Here is a 26,772-nt window from a genome sequence, read left to right as displayed (position 1 = left end):
AGGAACCTAAAAACTCTCATAATACACAATTTTCGTAATATCCTTTCGTTTTACAAACATAGGGTTCTTTGCATGTATTTAAGCGTTTTTATGGGTAACATGATCAAAAACACTTAAAATTCATGTTTTTGGTAATGTTATTTTGTTTCTCCATCAAGGGTGTTTTGTATGCGTTTTAGCGTTTTGTTAAAAACACTTAAAGGCATGTTTTTGGTAAAAGTTGGTTTTATTCCCATGTGATATGATTGTTCTGCTTTTTAGTGCTTTGTTGCATTTCACACTCTAAAACACTTAAAAGACACTTTTCTGGTAATGTCATTTTTTCCCACATAAAACTAGTTTTGCTTGTAATTTTGAATTTTCGTAACTAAGAATGTGAAAAACACTCAAAATACTCACATTTGGTAAGACAGTTCTGTTTCTCAATTAAAAGTCTTATTCATGAGTTTCAGCATTTTGGAATTTAAGAAACTTCTTAATATACACGAGTTTTTGCGTTTTTTGCCTTGTGGTTCTTGGGAAACTATAAAACACTCATTATACACGTTTCTCGTAATGTCCTTTTGCTTCCCAATATAGGGTGCTTTCCATCCATTTTCGCGTTTTTTGTAGGTAACAATTTCAAAAACACTCAAAATATACCTTATTGAAATGTTATTTTATTTCTTCATATTGGCTGGTTTGCATCCGTTTTAGCGTTTTCTACGTAAAACACCGAAAAGACACGTTTTTAGTAATTTTGTTTTGGATTCCCATATAGATTGACTTCCATGTTATTTATCATGTTGGTTCCTAAGATGCTAAAAAACACTCAAAAGACCGTTTTCTGGCAAAGACGTTTAATTTCCCCTTATAGGTGGCTTTGCATGGACTTTAGGGGTTTGGTACATAACAGTCCGAAAAGAAAGCTAAATTTAATTTTTTTGTTAATGTTCTTATTTCACATAATTTCCTGAAATTTGCCCGAATTTTGGCATATCGGTACCTGTGAAGATGAATAAGAAAGAAAAAAAAAATAACGTATTTTTTTATCTATTTATTGTTTCTCAATAAAGAGTGTTATTTGTGGGTTTTAGCTTTTTGGTAATTAATGAAGTTAAAAACACTCATAATACATGTTTCTCGTAATCTCATTTTGTTTCCCAAAAATAGTGTTCTTTGCATGTATTTAAGCGTTTTTATTGAAAACATGATCAAAAATATTCAAAATACATGTTTTTGTTAATGTTATTCTGTTTCACCATAAAGTGTGTTTTGCATTCGTTTTAGTGTTTTGGTATATAAGGAGCTCAAAAACACTTAAAAGTAAATTCTTGGTAAAAATTCGTTTTACTCCTATGTAATGTGATTGCCCTCCTTTTTAGTGCTTTATTGCCTAGCACGCTCAAAAACACTCAAAAGACACTTTTATGGTAAAGTCTTTTTTTTCCCAAAAATCTATTTTTGCATGCAATTTGGGGTTTTGGTAACTAAGAATGTTAAAAACACTCAAAATACACGCATTTAGTAAAGTTGTTCTGTTTCTCAATTAAGAGTGTTATACATGAGCTTTAGCATTTTTGTATCTAGGAAACCTCTCCATATACACGAGATATTGCGTTTTTTGCCTTGTGGTTCTTTTGAACTATAAAACACTTATTATACAATTTTCTTGCATTGTCCTCTTCTTTCCCAATATAGAGTGCTTTGCATCAATTTTCGCGTTTTTTGTAGGTAACAAGCTCAAAAACACTCAAAATATATCTTTTTAGTAACGTTTTTCTATTTCTTGATATTGGTTGCTTTGCATCCGTTTTAGCGTTTTTCTACGTAAAACACTGAGAAGACACGTTTTTAGTAAATTTGTTTTGGATTCCCATATAGAGTGAGTTCCTTATTATTTATCGTTTTGGTGCCTAATATGCAAAAAAAAAACAATCAAAACACAGATTTCTGGTAAGGTCGTTTAATTTCCTCATATTGGAGGCTTTGCATGCTCTTTAGGGTTTGATACATAACAGTCCGAAAAAAAAAAGCTGAAATTAACTTTTTTGATAATATTCTTTTATGACATAATTGCCCTGAATTTTCCGAGAATTTTGGCATCTCGGTACCTATGAAGATGAATAAGAAAAAAAAATCCTATTTATTTTATTTCATTATTATAATTTTTTTTTTCTAAATAAAGAGTGTAATTTGTGGGTTTTAGCTTTTTGGTACTTAAGGAACTTAAAAAAAACACTCATAATACACGTTTCTCGTAATGTCTATTTGTTTCCCAAACATTATATTCTTTGCATGTACTTAAACGTTTTTATAGATAACATGATCAAAAACACTCAAAAAACATGTTTTTGGTAATGTTATTCTTTTTTTCCATAAAGTTTGTTTTGCATGCGTTTTAGCGGTTTGGTATATAAGGGGATAAAAAACACTTAAAGGGAAATTCTTCGTAAAAGTTGGTTTTATTCCCATGTAATGTAATCGTTCTGCTTTTTAGTGTTTTGTTGCATATCACGCAGAAATACACTCAAAAGACTCTTTTCTGGTAATGTCATATTTTTCCCAAATGATGCTAGTTTTGCATGTAATTTGGCATTTTCGTAACCAAAAATGTGAAAAACACTCAAAATACGCAATTTGGTAAGGTAGTTCTGTTTATCGATTAAAAGTGTTATTCATGGATTTATTCATTTTGGTATGTAAGAAATTTCTCTATATACACGAGTTTTTCCGCTTATTGCCTTGTGGTTCTTTTAAAACTAAAAAACACTCATTATACACGTTTCTCGTAATGTCCTTTTGCTTCCTAATATAGAGAGCTTTACATCCATTTTTGTATTTTTTCTAGGTAACAAGCTCAAAAACACTCAAAATATATCTTTTTGGTAATGTTATTCTATTTCTTCATATAGGATGGTTTGTATCCGCTTTAGCGTTTTTCTATGTAAAACACTGAAAAGACATGTTTTCAGTAATTTTCTTTTGGATTCACATATTGACTGACTTCCATATTATTTATCGTATTGGTGCCTAACATGCTGAAAAACACTGAAAAGACAGGTTTCTGGTAAAGTCGTTTAACTTCCCTATACAGGTGGCTTTGCATGCACTTTGGTACATAACAATCCGAAAAAAAAGTATAATTAACTTTTATGATAATGTTCTTTTTTCCACATAAATTCAGTGAATTTTGGCAGATTTTTGGCATCTCGGTACCTATGAAGATGAATAACGAAAAAAAAAATCCCATTTTTTTATTTTTTATTTATTTATTTTTTTTTCTAAAGAGTATTATTTGTGGGTTTTAGCTTTTTGGTACTGAAGGAACTTAAAAATCACTCATAATACGTTTCTCGTAATGTTCTTTCGTTTCCCAAACATAAGGATCTTTGCATGCATTTAAGCGTTTTTATAGATAACATGATCAAAAACACTCAAAGACACTTTTCTGGTAATGTCATTTTTTTTCCACATAAAGCTAGTTTCGCTTGGAATTTAGGGTTTTGGTAACTAAGAATGTAAAAAAAAAAAAAAACACTCAAAATACACGCATTTTGTTCTGAATGTTCTCTTTCTTGATTAAAAGTGTTATTCATGAGTTTCAGTATTTTTGGTATCTTAGAAACTTGTCCATAATCGAGTTTTTGCGTATTTTGCCTTGTGATTCTGGTGAAACTATAAAACACTCATTATACACGTTTCTTGTTATGTCCTTTTTTTGTACTTATATAGAGTGCTTTGCTCAAAAACACACAAAATATACTTTTTTGGTAATGTTATTCTATTTCTTCATATTGATTTGTTTGCATCCGTTTTAGCGTTTTTCTTCGTAAATCTTTTAAAAGACACGTCTTCAGTAATTTTGTTTTGGATTTCCATATAGAGTGACTTTGAAATTATTTATCATTTTGGTGCCTAACATGCAGAAAAACACTCAAAAGACAGGTTTCTTGTAAAGTTGTTAAATTTCATCAGATAGGTGGCTTTGCTTACAGTTTATGGTTTGGAACATAACTCCGAAAAAAAAGGTAAAATTAGTTTTTTTGATGTTTTTTCCACATAATTTCCCTAAATTTTGGCAGAATTTTGGCATCTTGGTATCTATGAACATCAATACCAAAAAAAAAAAAAAATGCTATTTTTTATTTATTTATTTTTTCTCTATAAAGAGTGTTATTTGTAGGTTTTAACGTTTTGGTATTTAAGGAACTTAAAAACATTCATAATACACATTTCTCGTAATGTCTTTTCGTTTCCCAAATATGGGGATCTTTAAATGTATTTAAGCGTTTTTATAAGTAACATGATAAAAAAAAACACTCAAAACACTTGTTTTTGGTAATATTATTCTGCTTCTCCAAAAAGGAGTTTTTTTGCATGCGTTTTAGCGATTTGATATGTAAGGAGCTGAAAAATACTTCCAGGCAAGTTCTTGGTAAAAGTTGGTTTTATTCCAATGTAATATGATTGCCCTGCTTTTTAGAGCTTTATTGCCTAACACGCTCAAAAACACTGAAAGGATATTTCTGGTAATGTCATTTTTGTCCCATATAAAGCTAGTTTCGCATGCTATTTAGGGTTTTGCGAAGAATGTGAAAAAAAACTCTCAAAATACACGCATTTGGTAATGTTATTCTGTTTATCAATTAAGATTGTTATTCAGGAGTTTTAACATTTTGGTATCTAAGAAACTTCTTTTATATACACGAGTTTTTGCGTTTTTTGCCTTGTGATTCTTGTGAACCACAAGTGCTTTTGCCCGAAAATAATAACACACTCATTATACATGTTTCTCGTAATGTCCTTTTCTTTCCCAATAAGGAGTGCTTTGCATCCATTTTCGCGTTTTTGGTAAGTAACAAGCTCAAAAACACTCAAAATATACCTCTTTGGTAATGTTATTCTATTTCTTCATATTGGTTGGTTTTCATCTGTTTTAGCGTTTTTTCTACGTAAAACACCGAAAAGACACGTTTTCAGTAATTTTGTTTTCGATTCCCAAAGAATATTGCCAGAATTTTGGCATATTAGTACCTATGAAGATGAATAACAAAAAAAAAAATTATTTTATTTTATTTTTTATATATTTTTTTCTCTACAAAGAGTGTTATTTGTGGGTTTTAGCTTTTTTGGTACTTAAGGAACTGAAAAACACTCATAATACACATTTCTCGTAATATCCTTTCGTTTCCCAAACATAAGGTTCTTTGCATGTATTTAAGCGTTTTTATGAATGACATGATCAAAAACACTCAAAATACATGTTTTTTGGAAATGTTACTCTGTTTCTACATAAAGGGTGTTTTGCATGCGTTTTAGCGTTTTGGTATGTAAAGAGTTAAAAAAAACACTTAAAGGCAAGTTCTTCGTAAAAGTTGGTTTTATTCCCATGTTATGTGATTGTTCTGTTTTTTAGTGCTTTATTGCATATCACGCTAAAAAACACTCAAAAGACACTTTTCTGGTAATATATTTTTTTCCCACATAAAGCTAGTTTCGCATGCAATTTGGGATTTTCGTAACTAAGAATGTGAAAAACACTCAAAATACACACATTTGGTAAGGTAGTTCTGTTTCTCAATTAAAAGTGTTATCCATGAGTTTTAGCATTTTGGTATGTAAGAAACTTCTCTATATACACGAGTTTTTGGGTTTTTTGTCTTGTGGTTCTTGTGAAACTATAAAACAATCATTATACACGTTTCTCTAAATGTTCTTTTTTCTTCCCACTATAGAGTGCTTTTACATCCATTTTCGCGTTTTTTGTAGGTAAAAAGCTCAAAAAGACTTTTTGGTAATGTTATTCTATTTCTTTATATTCGTTGCTTTGCATCCGTTTTAGCGTTTTTTCTACGTAAAACACTCAAAAGACACGTTTTCAGTAAATTTGTTTTGGATTCACATATTGACTGACTTCCATATTATTTATCGGTTTGGTGCCTAAAATGCTTAAAAACACTGAAAAGACAGGTTTCTGGTAAAGTCGTTTAATTTCCTCATATAGGTGGCTTTGCATGCACTTTAGTGTTTGGTAAATAACAATCCGAAAAAAAAGCTATAATTAACTTTTTTGATAATGTTCTTTTTTCCACATAAATTCCCTGAATTTTGGCATTTTTTTTTTATTTTTTATTTTTTTCTCTTTAAAGAGTGTTATTTGTGGGTTTTAACGTTTTGGTACTTAAGGAACTTAAAAACAGTCATAATACACGTTTCTCGTAATGTCCTTTCGTTTCCCAAAGATAGGGTTCTTTGCATGTATTTAAGCGTTTTTATAGGTAACATGATCAAAAACACTTAAAACACATGTTTTTTGTAATGTTTTTCTGCTTCTCCATAAAGGAGTGTTTTGCATGCGTTTCAGCTCTTTGGTATGTAAGGAGCTCAAAAACACATAATGGCAAGTTCTTGGTCAAAGTTGGTATTATTCCCATGTAATGTGATTGCCCTGCTTTCTAGTGCTTTATTGCCTAACACGCTCAAAAACACTCAAAAGACACTTCTGGTAATGTCATTTTTTTCCCACATAAAGCTAGTTTTGCATGCTATTTGGGATTTTGCTAAGAATGTGAAAAACACTGAAAATACACGCTTTTGGTAAGAATGTTCTGTTTCTCAATTAAGATTGTTATTCATGAATTTCAGCATTTTGGTATCTAAAAAACTTCTTTATATACACGAGTTTTTGCGCTTTTTGCCCTGTGGTTCTTGTGAACCTTAAGTTCTTTTGCTCGAAAATAATAAGACACTCATTATAAACGTTTCTCGTAATGTCCTTTTGTTTCCCAATAGGGAGTGCTTTACATCCATTTTCACCTTTCTTGTAGGTAACAAGCTCAAAAACACTCAAAATATAGGTTTTTTGTAATGTTATTCTATTTTTTTTTTCATATTGGTTGGTTTGCATCCTTTTTAGCGTTTTTCTACGTAAAACACCGAAAAGACACGTTTTCACTAATTTTGTTTTGGATTCCCATATAGATTGGTTTTATCGTTTTGATGCCTATCATGCTGAAAAACACAGTTTTCTGGCAAAGACGTTTGATTTCCCCATATAGGTGGTTTTGCATGCACTTTAGGGTTTGCTACATAACAGTCGAGAAAAAAAAAGCTAAAATTAACTTTTTTGATAATGTTCTTATTTCAGAAAATTTCCTGAATTTTGCTTAAATTTTGGCACCACGGTACCTGTGAAGATGAATAAGAAAAAAAAATATCGTATTTATTTATTTATTTATTTTTTTCTCAATAGAGTTACTTGTGGCTTTTAGCTTTTTGGTACTTAATGAATTTAAAAATACTCATAATACACGTTTCTCGTAATGTCCTTTCGTTTCCCAAAAATAGGGTTCTTAGCATGTATTTAAGCGTTTTATTGGTAACATGATCAAAAACACTCAAAATACATGTTTTTGGTAATATTCTGTTTTTCCATAAAGTGTGTTTTGCATGCGTTTTAGCGTTTTGGTATATAAGGAGCTCAAAAACACTTAAAGGCAGGTTCTTGATAAACATTGGTTTTATTCCCATGTAATGTAATTGCCCTTCTTTTTAGTGCTTTACTGCCTATCACGCTCAAAAACACTCAATAGACACTTTTCTGAAAATGTCGTTTTTTTTTTTTACCACATAAAGCTAGTTTTGCAATCAATTTGGGTTTTGGGTAACTAAGAATGTGAAAAGCACTCAAAATACACGCATTTAGTATATATATATATATATATATATATATATATATATATATATATATATATATATATATATATATATATATATATATATATATATATATATATATATATATATATATATATATATATATATATATATATATATATATATATATATATATATATATATATATATATATATATATTAAAAAATGTGTTGAGTGTTTTTCAGCTTACGTACTAAAACGGCAAAACGCATGGAAAACACTGTTTGTGGAGAAAAAAAAAATACCAACAATGTGTATTTTGAGTTATCAGCGTAATAAGTAGTAAAACGCCAAAATGCATGCAGAGCGCCTATATTAAGTAACGAAACGACATTTCCAAAAACGTGTCATTTAGGTGGTTTTTTTTTAGGGTATTAGGCACCAAAACGTAAAAAAGAAAAAAACATGGAAAATACCTTATATAGGAAAATGAAACAACTTCAACAAAATCGTGTACTTTGTGTGCTTTTGAGCTTCTTACGTAACAAAACGATAACTAAACTAAACAAAAACTTGTGTTTGAGTGTTTTTGAGCTTGTTAGATAAGTAATCGCCAAAATGCATGCAAAGTTTCAGATATGGAGAAAAGAAAAGATATTAACGCTGTTTTTCAGCTTCTTATGTAACGAAACGCTAAAACACGTAAATAGCATTCTATATGAAGAAACAGATCATCATTACGAAAAACGTGTATTATGGGTGCTTTTCCCAATGTTAGGGACCAAAACGCCAAAATACATATAAAGCATCCTATATGAAGAAACAGAACGACATGATCACAAACATGTATTATGAATATTTTTGAGTTTGTGAGTTATCAAAACGCCAAAGTACATGCAAAGCACCCTATAGAAGAAGAAGAAAAAATATTACCAAAAACATATATTTTGAGTGTTTTTCAGCTTCGTACGTACCAAAACTCTAAAAGGGATTGAAAACGCACTTTACTGAGAAATAGAACATAAAAAAAAACGTGTGTTTTAAGTGTTTTTAAGTTAGGTACCAAAACGACAGAATGCATGTAGAATACCTTGTCTGGAGTAACTAAAAGATAGTACCTGCAACGTGCCATTTGGAAATTTTCGAGCAAATTAGGCAACAAAAAGCTAAAAAGCATGGAAATAGCTCTATATGAGAAAAGAAAACAACATTGTCAAAAACGTTTCTTTTTAGTGTTTTTGAGAGTACAAAACACTAAAATGTGAGCAAAGAAACATTTATGGGAAATTTTAGCAAAAAATTCTTATCTTAGTCTTTTAACTTGTTAGGTACCCATATTGCCCCATAAACCCCATATTGCATGCAAAGGACCCTATTTGAGGAAACGAAACGATATTAACAGAAACGTGTATTATGAGTGTTTTTATTTATGTATTTTTTTTTATGTATCAAAACACTAAAACACGTGAATATTACTCTATATGAGGGAAAAAAAAACTTTAACAAAACCAGTAGCAAAACATCACCAGAAACTTGTCATTTAGGTGTTTTGAGCATATTAGGCAGCAAAACGCTTAAAAAGCAAGGAAAACACCCTATATGGGAAAACGAGATAACCTTAACAAAATCGAGTGTTTTTGAGCTTCTTACGTAACAAAACGATAAAAGATGTCCGAAACAATATTAGCAAAAACGTATGTTCTGAATTCTTTTTAGCTTGTTAGGTAACAAAACGCCAAAATGTATGCAAATTACCCTATATAGGTAAATGAAACGATATTAACATAAAGGTGTATTATGTCTTTTTCAGCTTCATAGATACCAAAAGTCTAAAACACGTAAATAATACTATATTTGCAGAAACAAAACAACATTACCAAAAGCGTACTTTATGAGTTTTTTTCCCCATGATAGGTACCAAAACGCCTAAAAGCATAGTGAACACCATACATAAAGATACAGACCAACATTACGAAAAACTTGTATGCTGAGTGTTTTTGAGCTTGTTAGATACAAAAACACCAAAGTGCATGCAAGACAACCTGTATAGGAAAAGCAATCAATATTAACAAAAACTTGTCTTTTGAGTGTTTTTCAGTTTCTTACGTACTAAAACTCTAAAACGCATGAAAAACACCCTTTATGGAGAAAGAGGACATTACTATAAACGTGTTTTTTGAGAGTTTTCTCGATCATTAGCTACCGAAACGCCAAAATGCAGACAGCACACTATTTGATGTAAAGAAATTATATTACCGGAAACGTGTCATTTCAGTGTTTTGAGCATAATAGAAACCAACCCCAACAAAAAAAAAATATATACATATATAATATCGAAAACGTGTCTTTTGAATGTTTTTGAGCTTCTTACGTACCAAATTTCTAAAAAGCGTGCAAAACATCCTTTATGGTGAAATAGAACATTACCCAAAATGTGTGTTTTGAGTCTTTTTGAGCTTGTTGGGTACGAAAACGCCAAAATGCACACAAATTAACGCACATTGACAAACTAAAAGTTATTAAGAAAAAATATTATTATGAGTGTTTTTTAACTTCTTATGTACGAAAACACTAAAACACGCGAATATCACTCTATATGGAGAAAAAAGCATTAACCAAAAAAAAATGGGTGTTTTCCTCATGTTAGGTACGACAATCTACACAGCATACCATATATGAAAAATAGAAAAAACATTACCAAAAACGTATATTATAAGTGTTTTTGAGCTTTTTAGGTAATAAAATACTGAAACACGTGATTAGTACATATATTAAGGCGTTTTGGTTTCTAAAAATCTGGAAAACGCTTAAATCATACGTTTTTGGTAATGTCTCCCGATAAAGGCTATTCATCGTTTTAGCATTTTGGAACGTAAGAAGCTTAAAAACACTCAAAAGACACCATTTTGATAATGTTGTTTTGATTTCTATATAGAGTGTCTTCCATGCTCTTTAGAGTTTTGGTGCTAACGTTGAAAAGCACCGAAATAAAATGAAATAGATAACTTTTTGCGTGTTGGTACGTAATAAGCTTAAAAAAACATTCAAAATACACGTTTTTGGCAATAATATTTTGTTTCTCCATGAAGTTTCTTTTCCCTACATTTTAGTGTTTTGGTACGTAAACAGCTGAAAACATTCAAAAGACACGTTTTGTTTCTCCCGTATAGCTTACTTTGCATGCACTTTGGCTTTTTCGAAAACACTACTAATACATGTTTTTGTACCCTATATGAGGAAAGGAAATGCGATTTCCAGAAAAGTGCCTTTGGAATGTTTATTGGCGTGCTAGGCACCAAAACGCTAAAAAGCATGGAAAGCACCCTATAAAGGAAAACAAAACAACTTTACCATAAACGTGTGTTTTCATTATTTTTTACTTTCTTACGTACCGAAACGCTAAATCGCATGAAAAAAAAAAAAAAAACATGGAGAAATAATATCAAAAACAAATATTTCGAGTGTTTCTGAGTTAGTTAAGTAGAAAAACGCCAAAATGCATATATAATATCTTAAATGGGAAAATGAAAAGACGTTATTAAAATGTGTACTATTGGTGTTTTTTTTTTACTTATTAGATACGAAGTCGCTAAAATGCATGAATAACACTCTATATGAAATAACATTACCAAAAACGTAAATTTTCAGTGTTTTCACATTGTTATGAATCAAAATTCCATAATGCATGTAAAGCCCCCTATTTGGGGAAAGGAAACGAGATTTCATAAACGTATCTAAAATATGTACTTCAGCGTGTTAGGCACAAAAATGCTAAAAAGCATACAAATCACCTGATATGGGAATACAAAACAACATTAAGAAAACGTTTCTTTTGAGTGTCCTACGTACCAAAACGATAAAAATAACAAAAAAAACATAGAAAACATCCTTTATGGAGAAACAGAATAACATTACCAAAAACAAGTATTTTGAGTGTTTTGTAAGATTGTTACATAAAAAACGCCTAAATGAATCGAAAATACCCTATATGGGAAAAATGAAGTCATTACGAGAAACGTGTATTATGAGTGTTTTTGACCTTCTTAGTATCAAAAGGGTAAAACGCATGAATAACACCCTATATGGAGAAATAGATATATGAAACGACATTAAAAACGCATGAAAATACCCTATATAGAGAAACAGAATACATTTACCAAAAACGTGCATTTTGAGTGTCTTTGAGCGTATTATGTACAAAATCGCCTATCATCAAACAAAACACCCTGCATATGGAAATGAAAGGACATTACGAGAAACGTTTATGTTATTTTTTTTTATTACTTTCTTAAGTACCAAATCAGTAAAAAGCTTCAATAGTCCTCTGAAGAAAAACAACAACCTTACCAAAAACGTGTATTTTTTTACATTGATAATTACCAAAACGCCAACATGCATGTAAAGCAACCTATATGAAGAAACGAAACGAAATCACTAGAAACTTGTCTTTTGTTATTTTTTTTTGTGCGTGTTAGGCACCAAATCAGTAAGAAGCAACGAAATCACCCTATAGGGGAATACAAAACAACTTTACTAAAACGTGTCTTTGGAGTGTTTTTTTTTTTTTTAGGTTCTTACGAACTAAAATGTCAAAATACATGCAAACACCCTGTTAGGTACCAAAACACCAAAAAGACCCTATATGAGGAAATGAAAGGACATAAGAAAAAACGTGTATTGTGAATTTTTTTTTTCTAGCTTCTTAGGTACCAAAACGCTAAAATAAATGAGTAGCACACTGTATGGAGAAAGAGAAACAAATTACCAAAATCGTGTAATTTTCACATTGTCAGGTAGCAAAACACCATAATGCTTGCTTGCTATACGAGAAAATTTAACAATAATGTAAGAAATGTGTTTTTATGTGTTTTTCACATGAATGCTAAATAGCATAGAAAGCACCTTATATAGAAATGCAAAATAATAAGCATGTCTTTTAAGTGTTTTAAACTTTTTACGTACCAAAACGCTAAAACACGTGCAACAAACACGAATAACCTTACCAAATAGAAAAACCTTATCAAAAACGTGTATTTTGAGTCTTTTTGAGTCTGTTACGTACATCATATTAAAAATGCATGTAAAGCACCCTGTATGGGGAAACGATAGAACATTACGAAAAATGTGCATTGTCAGTGTTTTGAAAATTGAATATATCCTATATTTCTTAATAGAGAAACAGAACATCACCAAAAACGTGTTTTTAATTTTTTTTTTTTTACCTTGTTATGTACCAAAACGTCAAAATACATACGAAGCATCCTATATGGGGAAATAGAAAGACATTAGGAGAAAAAATTTTTATTAGTGTTTTTGAGCTTCCTAAGTACCAAAACGCTAAAACGCATGAATAGCACCCTATATAGAGAAAAAGAACAACATTACCTGAAACCTTTATTTTCAGCGTTTCTCATATTATGTAGCAAAACATCATAATGCATGCAGATCTCTATATGAAGAAGCAAAACTATATTACAGGAAACTTGAGTGTTAGGAATCAAAATGCTAAAAAGCATTGAAAGCACCCTATTTGGCAATATGAAATAACATTACCAAGAAAGTATCTTTAGAGTGTTTTTGACCTTCTTACGTGCGAAATCGCTGAAACGCATGCAAAACAACCTTTATGGAGAAACAGAATAACATTACCACAAACTTGTATTCTGATTGTTTTTGTGCTTGTTAAGTAAAAAAATGCCAAATTACACGCAAAGCATCCTACATGGAGAAAACAAAGGACATTACGAGAAAAGTGTATTATGAGAGATTTTGAGCTTTTTAGGTACCAAGACTCAAAAACACATGATTAACACTTTATATGGAAAAACAACTCTACCGAAAACTTTTACTTAAACTCTTTTTCATATTGTTAAGTACCAAAAGACAAAATGCATTGGAAGTCCCCTTTATCGGGAAACGAAACGACATTATCATCAACGTGCCTTTTGAGTGTTTTTCAACGTGTTAGACACCAGAACGCTAAAAAAAACATGGAAAGCACTCTATAAAGGAATACAAAACAACATTACTAAAAAACGTGGTTCTTATGTACAGAAACGCTAAAACCCATGCAAAACACCCTTTATGGAGAAGCGAAATAAATATTTCGTTGATAAATTACATTCAAGAAAGTTAGGGAACATCCCTTACAGAAGAATAAGATCACAGAAAAATGGTCCTAAATGGATGACTGAGGTTAAAACACTACATAGGGCGAAGGAGAAGTATATATGAGATTAAAGACAGGGGAAGTGGTTTTAAGGCCATAATATAATGAATTAGAAAAGTCAGGAGTTTAACAAGGAAAGCTAAAAATAGTTATGAATTAAAGGTAGCCAGCCAAGCGAAGATGGACCTCAAGGGATTTTATCAGGCATATAAGACGAAGAATAGAGAAACAATAGTTCCTTAAAGACAGCAGAATGAGACCTGATTAGTTGTTGAGAGGAGATTAGTAAAATTGTGAACGAGTATTTTTTAATTGTCTTTGCCCAGGAAAACATGCAGGATTTGCCGAATAGTGAGAAGATATTTAGAGTAGAAGAGGATGAGAAGCTGACAGATATTACCATAACTAAAAGAGATAGTGGAACAGGAGATAGATAAGTTGAAAAGTTCAAGTCACCAGGACCAGATGAAAAATATTCCACAGTATTTAAGGAAAGGAAAAAGGTTATAAGTAAACTGTTAGTTTCTGTCCTTAGGAAATCACTTTAGTCATGTGAGGTATCGGTAATTCGGAGGCAGGCGAATATAGTACCTACCTTTAAGAAAGGAGATAAAACTTTAACGTCTAACCTGTCAGCTTAACTTCTGTTGAATGTAAAATAATGGAGTCAAAAATAGCAGATTCTTCTTACAGATTTACTTATTTCTTATGTTCTTATGTTCTTATTACCAAAAGCGTGTATTTCTAGTGTTTTTCAGCTATTACGTGAAAAAAAAATGACAAAATGCATGCAAAGCACCCTATATGAAGAAAAAGAGCGACATTACGAGAAACGTGCATTATGAGTGTTTTTGAGATTCTTAGGTACCAAAACACTGAAACTCATGAATAACACTCTTAATTGAGATACAGAACAACCTTACCAAATGCGTGTATTTTGAGTGTTTTTCACATTCTTAGTTACCAAAACCCCAAATTGCATGTGAAACAAGCTTTATGTGGAAAAAAAAAAAATGACATTACCAGAAGTGTCTTTTGAGTGTTTTTGAGCGTGTTAGGCAATAAAGCACTATAAAGCAGGGCAATCACATTACATGGAAATAAAACCTAATTTTACCAAGAACTTGCCTTTAAGTGTTTTTCAGCTCCTTACATATTGAAACGCTAAAACACATGCAAAACACCCTTTATGGAGAAATAGAAAAAAACATTACAAAAAACATGTATTTTGAGTGTTTTTGATCATGTTACCTATAAAAACGCTTAAATACATGCAAAGAACCCTATATTTTGGAAACGAAAGGACGTTATGAGAAACATGCATTATGAGTGTTTTTAAGTTCCTTAAGTACCAAAAAGCTAAAACCCACAAATAACACTCTTTATAGAGAAAAAAATAAATAAATAAAAAAATAGCAATTTTTTTTTTTTTTGTTATTCATCTTCATAGGTGCCAAGATGCCAAAATTCTGGCAAAATTCAGGGAAATTATATGGAAAAAAGAACATTATCAAAAAAGTTAATTCTAGATTTTTTTTTCGGATTGTTATGTACCAAACCCTAAAGTGCATGCAAAGCCACCTATATATGGAAATTAAACAACTTTACAAGAAACCTGTCTTTTGACTGTTTTTTAGCATGTTAGGCACCAAAACGATAAATACCATTGAAGTAAATCAATATGGGAATCCAAAACAATATTACTGAAAACATGTCTTCTCAGTGTTTTAAGTAGAAAAACACTAAAACGGATGCAAACCAACCAATACGAAGAAATAGAAAAACATCCTCAAAAACGTATATTTTGAGTATTTTTGAACTTGTTACCTACAAAAAAAAAAAAAACGCGAAAATGCATGCAAAGCAATCTATATTGGGAAACAAAAGGACATTACGAGAATCGTGTATAATGAGTGTTTTATAGTTTCAAAAGATCCACAAGGCAAAAAACACAAAAACTCGTATATATGGAGAAGTTTCTTAGATACCAAAATGCTGAAACTCATGAATAAAACTCTTAATAGAAAAACAAAACAACCTTACTAAATGCGTGTATTTTGAGTGTTATTTCACATTCTTAGTTAAAAAAAAAAAACGAAATTCCATGCGAATATAGCTTTATGTGGGAAAAAAATGACATTACCAGAAAAGTGTCTTTTGAGTGTTTTTGAGAGTCTTAGGCAATGAAGCACTAAAAAGAAGGGCAATCACATTACATGGAATAAAACCAACGTTTACCAAGAACTTGCCTTTAAGTGTTTTTCAGCTCCTTATATGCGCTAAAACTAATGCAAAACACACTTTATATAGAAACAAAATAACATAACCAACAACAGGTATTTTGAGTGTTTTTTAATCATGTGATCTATAAAAAACGCTTAAATACATGCAAAGAACCTTATGTTTGGGAAAGGAAAGGATATTACGAGAAACGTGTATTATGAGTGTTTTCCAGTTCCTTAAGAACCAAAAAGGTAAAACCCACAAGTAACACCCTTTATTCAGAAAAATAAATAAATAAATAAATAGAAAAACAGGAATTTTTTATATTTTTTTATTCATCTTCATAGGTACCAAGATGCCAAATTCTGGCAAAATTCAGGGCAATTATGTGATAAAAGATCATTATCAAAAAAGTTAATTTTAGCTTTTTTACCGACTGTTATTTACCAAACCCTAAAGTGCATGCAAAGCCACCTATATGAGTAAATTAAACGACTTTACCAGAAAGCTGTCTTTTGAGTGATTTTCAGCTTGTTAAGCATCAAAACGATAAATAATATGGAAGTCACTCTATATGAGAATCCAAAACAAAATACTGAAAACGTGTCTTTTCTGTGTTTTAGGTAGAAAAACGCTAAAACGGATGCAAAGCAACAAATATGAAGAAATAGAATATTACCGAAATGGTATATTTTGAGTGTTTTTAATCTTGTTACCTACAAAAAACGCGGAAAAGGATGCAAAGCACTATATATTGGGAAACAAAAGGACATTACGAGAAACGTGAATAATGAGTGTTTTATAGTTTCACAAGAACCACAAGGCAAAGAACGCACAAAACTCGTGTATATGGAGAAGTTTCTTAGTTACCAAAATGCTGGTACATAACAACCTTACGAAATGCGTGTATATTGAGTGTTTTTCACATTCTTATTTACCAAAACCCCAAATTGCATATAAAACCAGCTTTATGTTGGTAAGAAATGACATTACCAGAAAAAGTGACTTTGAGTGTTTTTGAGCGTGTTAGGCAATAAAGCACTAAAAAGCAGGGCAATAACATTACATGGGAATGAAACCAACTTTTACCAAGAACTTGCCTTTAAGTTTTTTTTTTGAGCTCCTTACATACCAAAACGCTAAAACGAATGCAAAACACCCTTTATGGAGAATTACAATAACATTACCAAAAACATGTATTTTGAGTGTTTTTGATCATGCTACCTATAAAAACGCGAAAATACATGCAAAAAACCCTATATTTGGGAAACGAAAGGACATTATGAGAAACGTGTATTATGGGTGTTTTTAAGTTCCTTAAGAACCAAAAAACTAAAACCCACAAATAACACTCTTTATAAAGAAAAATAAATAAATATATAAAAAAACGGCATTTTTTTTTTTTTTTTTTGTTATTCATCTTCATAGGTACCGAGATGCCAAAATTCTGGGAAAATTCTGGGCAATTATGTGATAAAAAATATTATAAAAAAAGTTAATTTTAGCTTTTTTTTCGGAATGTTATGTACCAAACTCTTAAGTGAATGCAAAGCCACCTACATGAGTAAATTAAACGACTTTACGAAAAACCTTACTTTTGAGTGTTTTTCAGTATTTTAGGAACCAAAACGATAATAACATGGATGTCACTCAATATGGGAATCCAAAACAAAATTACTGAAAACGTGTCTTTTCATTGTTTTACGTAGAAAAACGCTAAAAAGAATGGAAACCAACCAATATGAAGAAATAGAATAACATTACAAAAAATGTATATTTTGAATGTTTTTGTGCTTGTTACCTAAAAAAAAATGCAAAAATGGATGTAAAGTATTGCAAAACAAAAGGACATTCTGAGAAACGTGTATAATGAGTGTTTTATAGTTCCACAAGAACCAAAAGGCAAAAAACTCAAAAACTCCTGTACCTAGAGAAATTTCTTAGATACAAAAATGATGAAACTCAAGAATAACACTTTTAATTGAGAAACAGAATTACCTTACAAAATGTGTGTATCTTGAGTGTTTTTCACATTCTTAGTTACGAAAATCCCAAATTACATGCGAAACTAGCTAGTTTCCTAGATACCAAAATGCCGAAACTCATGAATAACACTCTTAATTGAGAAACAGAAAAACCTTACTAAATGCGTGTATTTTGAGTGCTTTTCACATTCTTAGTTACCCAAAACCCAAATTGATTGCGAAACCAGCTTTATGTGGTAAAAAAAAAAAACATTTTCAGAAAAGTGTCTATTGAGTGTTTTTGAGCGTGATAGGCAGTAAAGCATTAAAAAGAAGGGCAATCACATTACATGGGAACAAAACCAATGTTTATCAAGAACTTGCCTTTAAGTGTTTTTGAGCTCCTTATATACCAAAACGCTAAAACGCATGCAAAACACACTTTATGGAGAAACAGAATAACATTACCAAAAACATGTATTTTGAGTGTTTTTGATCATGTTACCAATAAAACGCTTAAATACATGCTAAGAACCCTATTTTTGAGAAACGAAAGGACATTACGAGAAACGTGTATTATGAGTATTTTTAAATTCATTAAGTACCAAAAAGCTAAAAGCCACAAATAACTCTCTATTAAGAAAAAAAATAAATAAATAAATACGAGATTTTTTTTTCTTTCTTATTCATCTTCACAGGTACCGAGGTGCCAAAATTTAAGCAAATTTCAGGAAATTTTCTGAAATAAGAACATTATCAAAAAAGTTAATTTTAGCTTTTTTTTTCTCGACGGTTATGTAGCAAACCCTAAAGTGCATGCAAAACCACCTATATGGGGAAATCAAACGTCTTTCCCAGAAAACTGTGTTTTTCAGCATGTTAGGCATCAAAACGATAAAAGCAAGGGAAGTTAATCTATATGGGAATCCAAAACAAAATTAGTGAAAACGTGTCTTTTCAGTGTTTTACGTAGAAAAAACGCTAAAAAGGATGCAAACCAACCAATATGAAAAAAAAAAAGAATAACATTACAAAAAAGCTATATTTTGAGTGTTTTTGAGCTTGTTACCTACAAGAAAGGTGAAAATGGATGTAAAGCACTCCCTATTGGGAAACAAAAGGACATTACGAGAAACGTGTATAATGAGTGTCTTATTATTTTCGAGCAAAAGAACTTAAGGTTCACAAGAACCACAAGGCAAAAAGCGCAAAAACTCGTGTATATAAAGAAGTTTTTTAGATACCAAAATGCTGAAATTCATGAATAACAATCTTAATTGAGAAACAGAACATTCTTACCAAAAGCGTGTATTTTCAGTGTTTTTCACATTCTTAGCAAAATCCCAAATAGCATGCGAAACTAGCTTTATGTGGGAGAAAAATGACATTACCAGAAGTGTCTTTTGAGTGTTTTTGAGCGTGTTAGGCAATAAAGCACTAGAAAGCAGGGCAATCACATTACATGGGAATGATACCAACTTTGACCAAGAACTTGCCATTATGTGTCTTTGAGCTCCTTACATACCAAAGCGCTAAAACGCATGCAAAACACTCCTTTATGGAGAAGCAGAAAAACATTACAAAAAAACATGTGTTTTAAGTGTTTTTGATCATGTTACCTATAAAAACGCTTAAATACATGCAAAGAACCCTATCTTTGGGAAACGAAAGGACATTACGAGAAACGTGTATTATGACTGTTTTTAAGTTCCTTAAGTACCAAAACGTTAAAACCCACAAATAACACTCTTTAAAGAGAAAAAAATAAAAATAAAAAAAAATTCTGCCAAAATTCAGGGAATTTATGTGGAAAAAAGAACATTATCAAAAAAGTTAATTATAGCTTTTTTTTCGGATTGTTATTTACCAAACCCTAAAGTGTATGCAAAGCCACCTATATGAGGAAATTAAACGACTTTACCAGAAACCTCTCTTATCAGTGTTTTTCCGCATTTTAGGCACCAAACCGATAAATAATATGGAAGTCAGTCAATATGTGAATCCAAAAGAAAATTACTGAAAACGTGTCTTTTGAGTGTTTTACGTAGAAAAAAACGCTAAAACGGATGCAAAGCAACGAATATAAAGAAATAGAATAACATTACCAAAAAGTCTTTTTGAGCTTTTTACCTACAAAAAAACGCGAAAATGGATGTAAAAGCACTCTATAGTGGGAAGAAAAAAAGGACATTTAGAGAAACGTGTATAATGATTGTTTTATAGTTTCACAAGAACCACAAGACAAAAAACGCAAAAACTCGTGTATATAGAGAAGTTTTCTTACATACCAAAATGCTAAAACTCATGGATAACACTTTTAATTGAGAAACAGAACTACCTTACCAAATGTGTGTATTTTGAGTGTTTTTCACATTCTTAGTTACGAAAATCCCAAATTACATGCGAAACTAGCTTTATGTGGGGAAAAAAATATATTACCAGAAAAGTGTCTTTTGAGTGTTTTTGAGCGTGATATGCAATAAAGCACTAAAAAACTGAACAATCACATAACATGGGAATAAAACCAACTTTTACGAAGAACTTGCCTTTAACTGTTTTTTTAAACTCTTTACATACCAAAACGCTAAAACGCATGCAAAACACCCTTTATGTAGAAACAGAGTAACATTTCCAAAAACATGTATTTTGAGTGTTTTTGATCATGTCATTTATAAAAACGCTTAAATACATGCAAAGAACATTATGTTTTGAAAACGAAAGGATATTAAGGAAAATGTGTATTATGAGTGTTTTTCAGTTCCTTAAGTACCAAAAAAGCTAAAACCCACAAATAACACTCTTTGTAGAGAAAAAAATAAAAAAATTTTTTTTTTTTTTTGTTATTCATCTTCATAGGTATTAAGATGCCAAAATTCTGGCAATATTCTTTGGGAATTGAAAACAAAATTACTGAAAACGTGTCTTTTCGGTGTTTTACGTAGAAAAAACGCTAAAACAGATGAAAACCAACAAATATGAAAAAATAGAATAACATTACCAAAGAGGTATAATTTTAGTGTTTTTGAGCATGTTACCTACCAAAAACGCGAAAATGGATGCAAAGCACTCCTTATTGGGAAAGAAAAGAACATTACGAGAAACATGTATAATGAGTGTGTTACTATTTTCGGGCAAAAAAACTTGTGGTTCACAAGAACCACAAGGCAAAAAACGCAAAAACTCGTGTATATAAAAGAAGTTTCTTAGATACCAAAATGTTAAAACTCCTGAATAACAATCTTAATTGAGAAACAGAACAACATTACCAAATGCGTGTATTTTGAGAGTTTTTTTTTCACATTCTTCGCAAAACCCTAAATAGCATGCGAAACTAGCTTTATATGGGACAAAAATGAAATTACCAGAAATATCCTTTCAGAGTTTTTGAGCGTGTTAGGCAATAAAGCTCTAAAAAGCAGGACAATCATATTACATTGGAATAAAACCAACTTTTACCAAGAACTTGCCTGGAAGTGTTTTTCAGCTCCTTACATATCAAATCGCTAGAACACATACAAAAAACTCCTTTTTGAAGAAGCAGAATAACATTACCAAAAACAAGTGTTTTGAGTGTTTTTTTTTATCATGTTACTTATAAAAACTCTTTAATACATTTAAAGATCCCCATATTTGGGAAACGAAAAGACATTACGAGAAATGTGTATTATGAATGTTTTTAAGTTCCTTAAATACCAAAACGTTAAAACCTACAAATAATACTCTTTATAGAGAAAAAATAAAAAAATAAAAAAATAGCATTTTTTTTTTTTTTGGTATTGATGTTCATAGATACCAAGATGCCAAAATTCTGTCAAAATTCAGGGAAATTATGTGGAAAAAACATCGAAAAAGTTCATTTTTTTTATTATGTTATGTTCCAAACAATAAACTGTAAGCAAAGCCACCTATCTGATGAAATTTAACGACTTTACAAGAAACCTGTCTTTTGAGTGTTTTTCTGCATGTTAGGCACCAAAACGATAAATAATTTGAAAGTCACTCTATATGGAAATCCAAAAAAAAATTACTGAAAACGTGTCTTTTAAAAGATTTACGAAGAAAAACGCTAAAACGGATGCAAACCAATCAATATGAAGAAATAGAATAACATTACCAAAAAAGTATATTTTGTGTGTTTTGAGCTTGTTACATAAAAAAAAAAAACGCGAAAATGGATGCAAAGCACTCTATATAAGGAAAAAAAGAAGGACATAACGAGAAACGTGTATAATGAATGTTTTATAGTTTCACCAGAATCACAAGGCAAAAAACGCAAAAACTCGATTATGGAGAAGTTTCTAAGATACCAAAATACTGAAACTCATGAATAACACTCTTAATCAAGAAAGAGAACATTCAGAACAAAATGCGTGTATTGAGTGTTTTTTTTACATTCTTAGTTACCAAAACCCTAAATTCCAAGCGAAACTAGCTTTATGTGGAAAAAAAATGACATTACCAGAAAAGTGTCTTTGAGATTTTTTGAGCGTGTTAGGCAATAAAGCACTAAAAAGCAGTTCAATCACATTACATAGGAATAAAACCAACTTTTATGAAAAACTTGCCTTTTAGTGTTTTTGACACGCATTTAGTAAGGTTGCTCTGTTTCTCAATTAAGAGAGTTAAGCATTTTTTGTATATAAGAAACTTCTCCATATACCCGAGTTTTTGCGTTTTTTGCCTTGTGGTTTTTTTGAACTATAAAACATTCATTATACACTTTTCTCGCAATGTCCCTTTGTTTCCCAATATAGAGAGCTTTGTATCTATTTTCGCGTTTTTTTTTTGTAGGTAACAAGCTCAATAACACTCAAAATATACATTTTTGGTAATGTTTTTCTGCCTCTTCATATTGGTTGGTTTCTATCAGGTTTAGCGTTTTTCTACGTAAAACACTGAGAAGACACGTTTTCAGTAATTTTCTTTAGGATTCCCACATAGAGTGAGTTCCTTATTATTTATCGTTTTGGTGCCTAACATGCTGAAAACACTCAAAAGACAGATTTCTAGTAATGTCTTTAATTTCCTCATATGGGAGGCTTTGCATGTCTTTTCAGTGTTTTTGTGCGTGTTACGCAATAAAGCACTAAAAGCCAGGGCAATCACATTACATGGGAATAAAACCAAATTTTACCAAGAACTTACCTTTAAGTGTTTTTGAGCTACTTACATACCAAAATGCTAAAACGCCTGCATAATACATTTTATGGAGAAACAGAATAACATTACCAAATACATGTATTTTGAGTGTTTTTGATCATGTTATCTATAAAAACGCTTAAGTACATGCAAAGATCCTTATGTTTGGGAAACGAAAGAATATTACGAGAAACGTATTATGAGTGATTTTTAAGTTCCTTCAGTAACAAAAAGCTAAAACCCACAAATAATACTCTTTAGAAAAAAAAAAATAAATAATAAATAAAAAAAAAATGGGATTTTTTTTTTCCGTTATTCATCTTCATAGGTACCGAGATGCCAAAAATCTGCCAAAATTCAGGGAATTTATGTGGAAAAAAGAACATTATCATAAAAATTAATTATACTTTTTTTTCGGATTGTTATGTACCAAACACTAAAGTGCATGCAAAGCCACATATAGGGAAGTTAAACGACTTTACCAGAAACCTGTCTTTTCAGTGTTTTTCAGCATGTTAGGCACCAAAACGATAAATAATATGGAAGTCAGTCAATATGTAAATACAAAAGAAAATTACTGAAAACATGTCTTTTCTGTGTTTTACATAGAAAAACGCTAAAGCAGATACAAACCATCCTATATGAAGAAATAGAATAGCATTACCAAATAGATATATTTTGAGTGTTTTTGAGCTTATTACCTAGAAAAAATGCAAAAATGGATGTAAAGCACTCTATATTAGGAAGCAAAAGGACATTACGAAAAACGTGTATAATGAGTGTTTTTTTAGTTTTAAAAGAACCACAAGGCAATAAGCGCAAAAAACTCGTGTATATAGAGAAATTTCTTACATACCAAAATGAATAAATCCATGAATAACACTTTTAATCGATAAGCAGAACTACCTTACCAAATTGCGTATTTTGAGTGTTTTTCACATTTTTGGTTACGAAAATGCAAAACTAGCATCATTTGGGGAAAAAAAATGACATTACCAGAAAAGAGTCTTTTGAGTGTTTTTCAGCGTGATATGCAACAAAACACTAAAAAGCAGAACGATTACATTACATGGGAATAAAACCAACTTTTACGAAGAATTTCCCTTTAAGTGTTTTTTATCCCCTTATATACCAAACCGCTAAAACGCATGCAAAACAAGCTTTATGGAAAAACAGAATAACATTACCAAAAACAAGTTTTTTGAGTGTTTTTGATCATGTTTTCTATAAAAACGTTTAAGTACATGCAAAGAACATTATGTTTGGGAAACAAATAGACATTACGTGAAACGTGTATTATAAGTGTTTTTTTTAAGTTCGTTAAGTGCCAAAAAGCTAAAACCCACAAATTACACTTTTTATTTAGAAAAAAAAAATAATAAAATAAAATAAATAGGATTTTTTTTTTTCATCTTCATAGGTACCGAGATGCCAAAATTCTCGGAAAATTCAGGGCAATCATGTCATAAAAGAATATTATCAAAAAAGTTATTTTCAGTTTTTTTTTTCGGACTGTTATGTACCAAATCCTAAAGTGCATGCAAAGCCTCCAATATGAGGAAATTAAACGACCTTACAAGAAATCTGTGTTTTGAGTTTTTTTTTTTTGCATATTAGGCACCAAAACGATAAATAATAAGGAACTCACTCTATATGGGAATCCAAAACAAAGTTACTGAAAACGTGTCTTCTCAGTGTTTTACGTAGAAAAACGCTAAAACGGATGCAAAGCAACCAATATCAAGAAATAGAAAAACGTTACTAAAAAGATATATTTTGAGTGTTTTTGAGCTTGTTACCTACAAAAAACTCGAAAATTGATGCAAAGCACTCTATATTGGGAAAGAAGAGGACAATGCAAGAAAAGTGTATAATGAGTGTTTTATAGTTCAAAAGAACCACAAGGCAAAAAACGTAATATCTCCTGTATATGGAGAGGTTTCCTAGATACAAAAATGCTAAAGCTCATGTATAACACTCTTAATTGAGAAACAGAACAACCTTACTAAATGCGTGTATTTTGAGTGTTTTTAACATTCTTAGTTACCAAAACCCAAAACTGCATGCGAAAATAGATTTGTGGAAAAAAAAAGACTTTACCATAAAAGTGTCTTTTGAGTGTTTTTGAGCGTCCTAGGCAATAAAGCACTAAAAAGGAGGACAATCACATTACATTGGAGTAAAACGAATTTTTACCAAGAATTTACCTTTAAGTGTTTTTGAGCTCCTTATATACCAAAACACTAAAACGAATGCAAAACACACTTTATGGTGAAACAGAATAACATTAACAAAAACATGTATTTTGAATGTTTTTGATCATGTTTTCAATAAAAACGCTTAAATACATGCAAAGAACACTATTTTTGGGAAACGAAATGAGATTACGAGAAACGTGTATTATGAGTGTTTTTAACTTCATTAATTACCAAAAAGCTAAAAGCCACAAATAACACTCTTTATTGAGAAACAATAAATAAAAAAATACGTTATTTTTTTTTCTTTCTTATTCATCTTCACAGGTACCGATATGCCAAAATTCGGGCAAATTTCAGGAAATTATGTGAAATAAGAACATTATCAAAAAAATTAAATTTATCTTTTTTCTCGGACTGTTATGTACCAAACCCCTAAAGTGCATGCAAAGCCACCTATAAGGGGAAATTAAACGTCTTTGCCAGAAAACGGTCTTATGAGTGTTTTTCAGCATCTTAGGAACCAACACGATAAATAACATGGAAGCCAATCTATATGGAAATCCAAAACAAAATTACTAAAAACGTGTCTTTTCGATGTTTTACGTAGAAAACGCTAAAACGGATGCAAACCAACCAATATGAAGAAATAAAATAACATTACCAATAAGGTATATTTTGAGTGTTTTTGAAATTGTTACCTACAAAAAACGCGAAAATGGATGGAAAGCACTCTATATTGGGAAGCAAAAGGACATTACGAGAAACGTGTATAATGAGTGTTTTATAGTTTCCCAAGAACCACAAGACAAAAAACGCAAAAACTCGTGTATACAAAGAAGTTTCTTAAATTCCAAAATGCTGAAACTCATGAATAAGACTTTTAATTGAGAAACAGAACTATCTTACCAAATGTGAGTATTTTGAGTGTTTTTCACATTCTTAGTTACGAAAATCCAAAATTGCAAGCAAAACTAGTTTTATGTGGGAAAAAATGACATTACCAGAAAAGTGTCTTTTGAGTGTTTTAGAGCGTGATATGCAACAAAGCACTAAAAAGCAGAACAATCACATCACATGGGAATAAAACCAACTTTTACCAAAAACATGCCTTTAAGTGTTTTTAACAACACGCTAAAACGCATACAAAACACCCTTTATGGAGAAACAAAATAACATTACCAAAAAACATGAATTTTAAGTGTTTTTGATCATGTTACCTATAAAAACGCTTAAATACATGCAAAGAACCCTATGTTTGTAAAACGAAAGGATATTACGAAAATTGTGTATTATGAGAGTTAATTTTAGGTTCCATAAGTACCAAAAAGCTAAAATACACAAATAACACTCTTTATAGAGCAAAAAATAAAATAAAATAAATGAACACAACAATTTTTTTTTTTTTTTATCTTTATAGGTACCGAGATGCTAAAATTCTGG

This window comes from Scylla paramamosain, chromosome 13 (assembly GCF_035594125.1).
Source record: "Scylla paramamosain isolate STU-SP2022 chromosome 13, ASM3559412v1, whole genome shotgun sequence".
Taxonomy (NCBI): Eukaryota; Metazoa; Arthropoda; class Malacostraca; order Decapoda; family Portunidae; genus Scylla; species Scylla paramamosain.
This window is presented reverse-complemented; position numbering follows the sequence as displayed.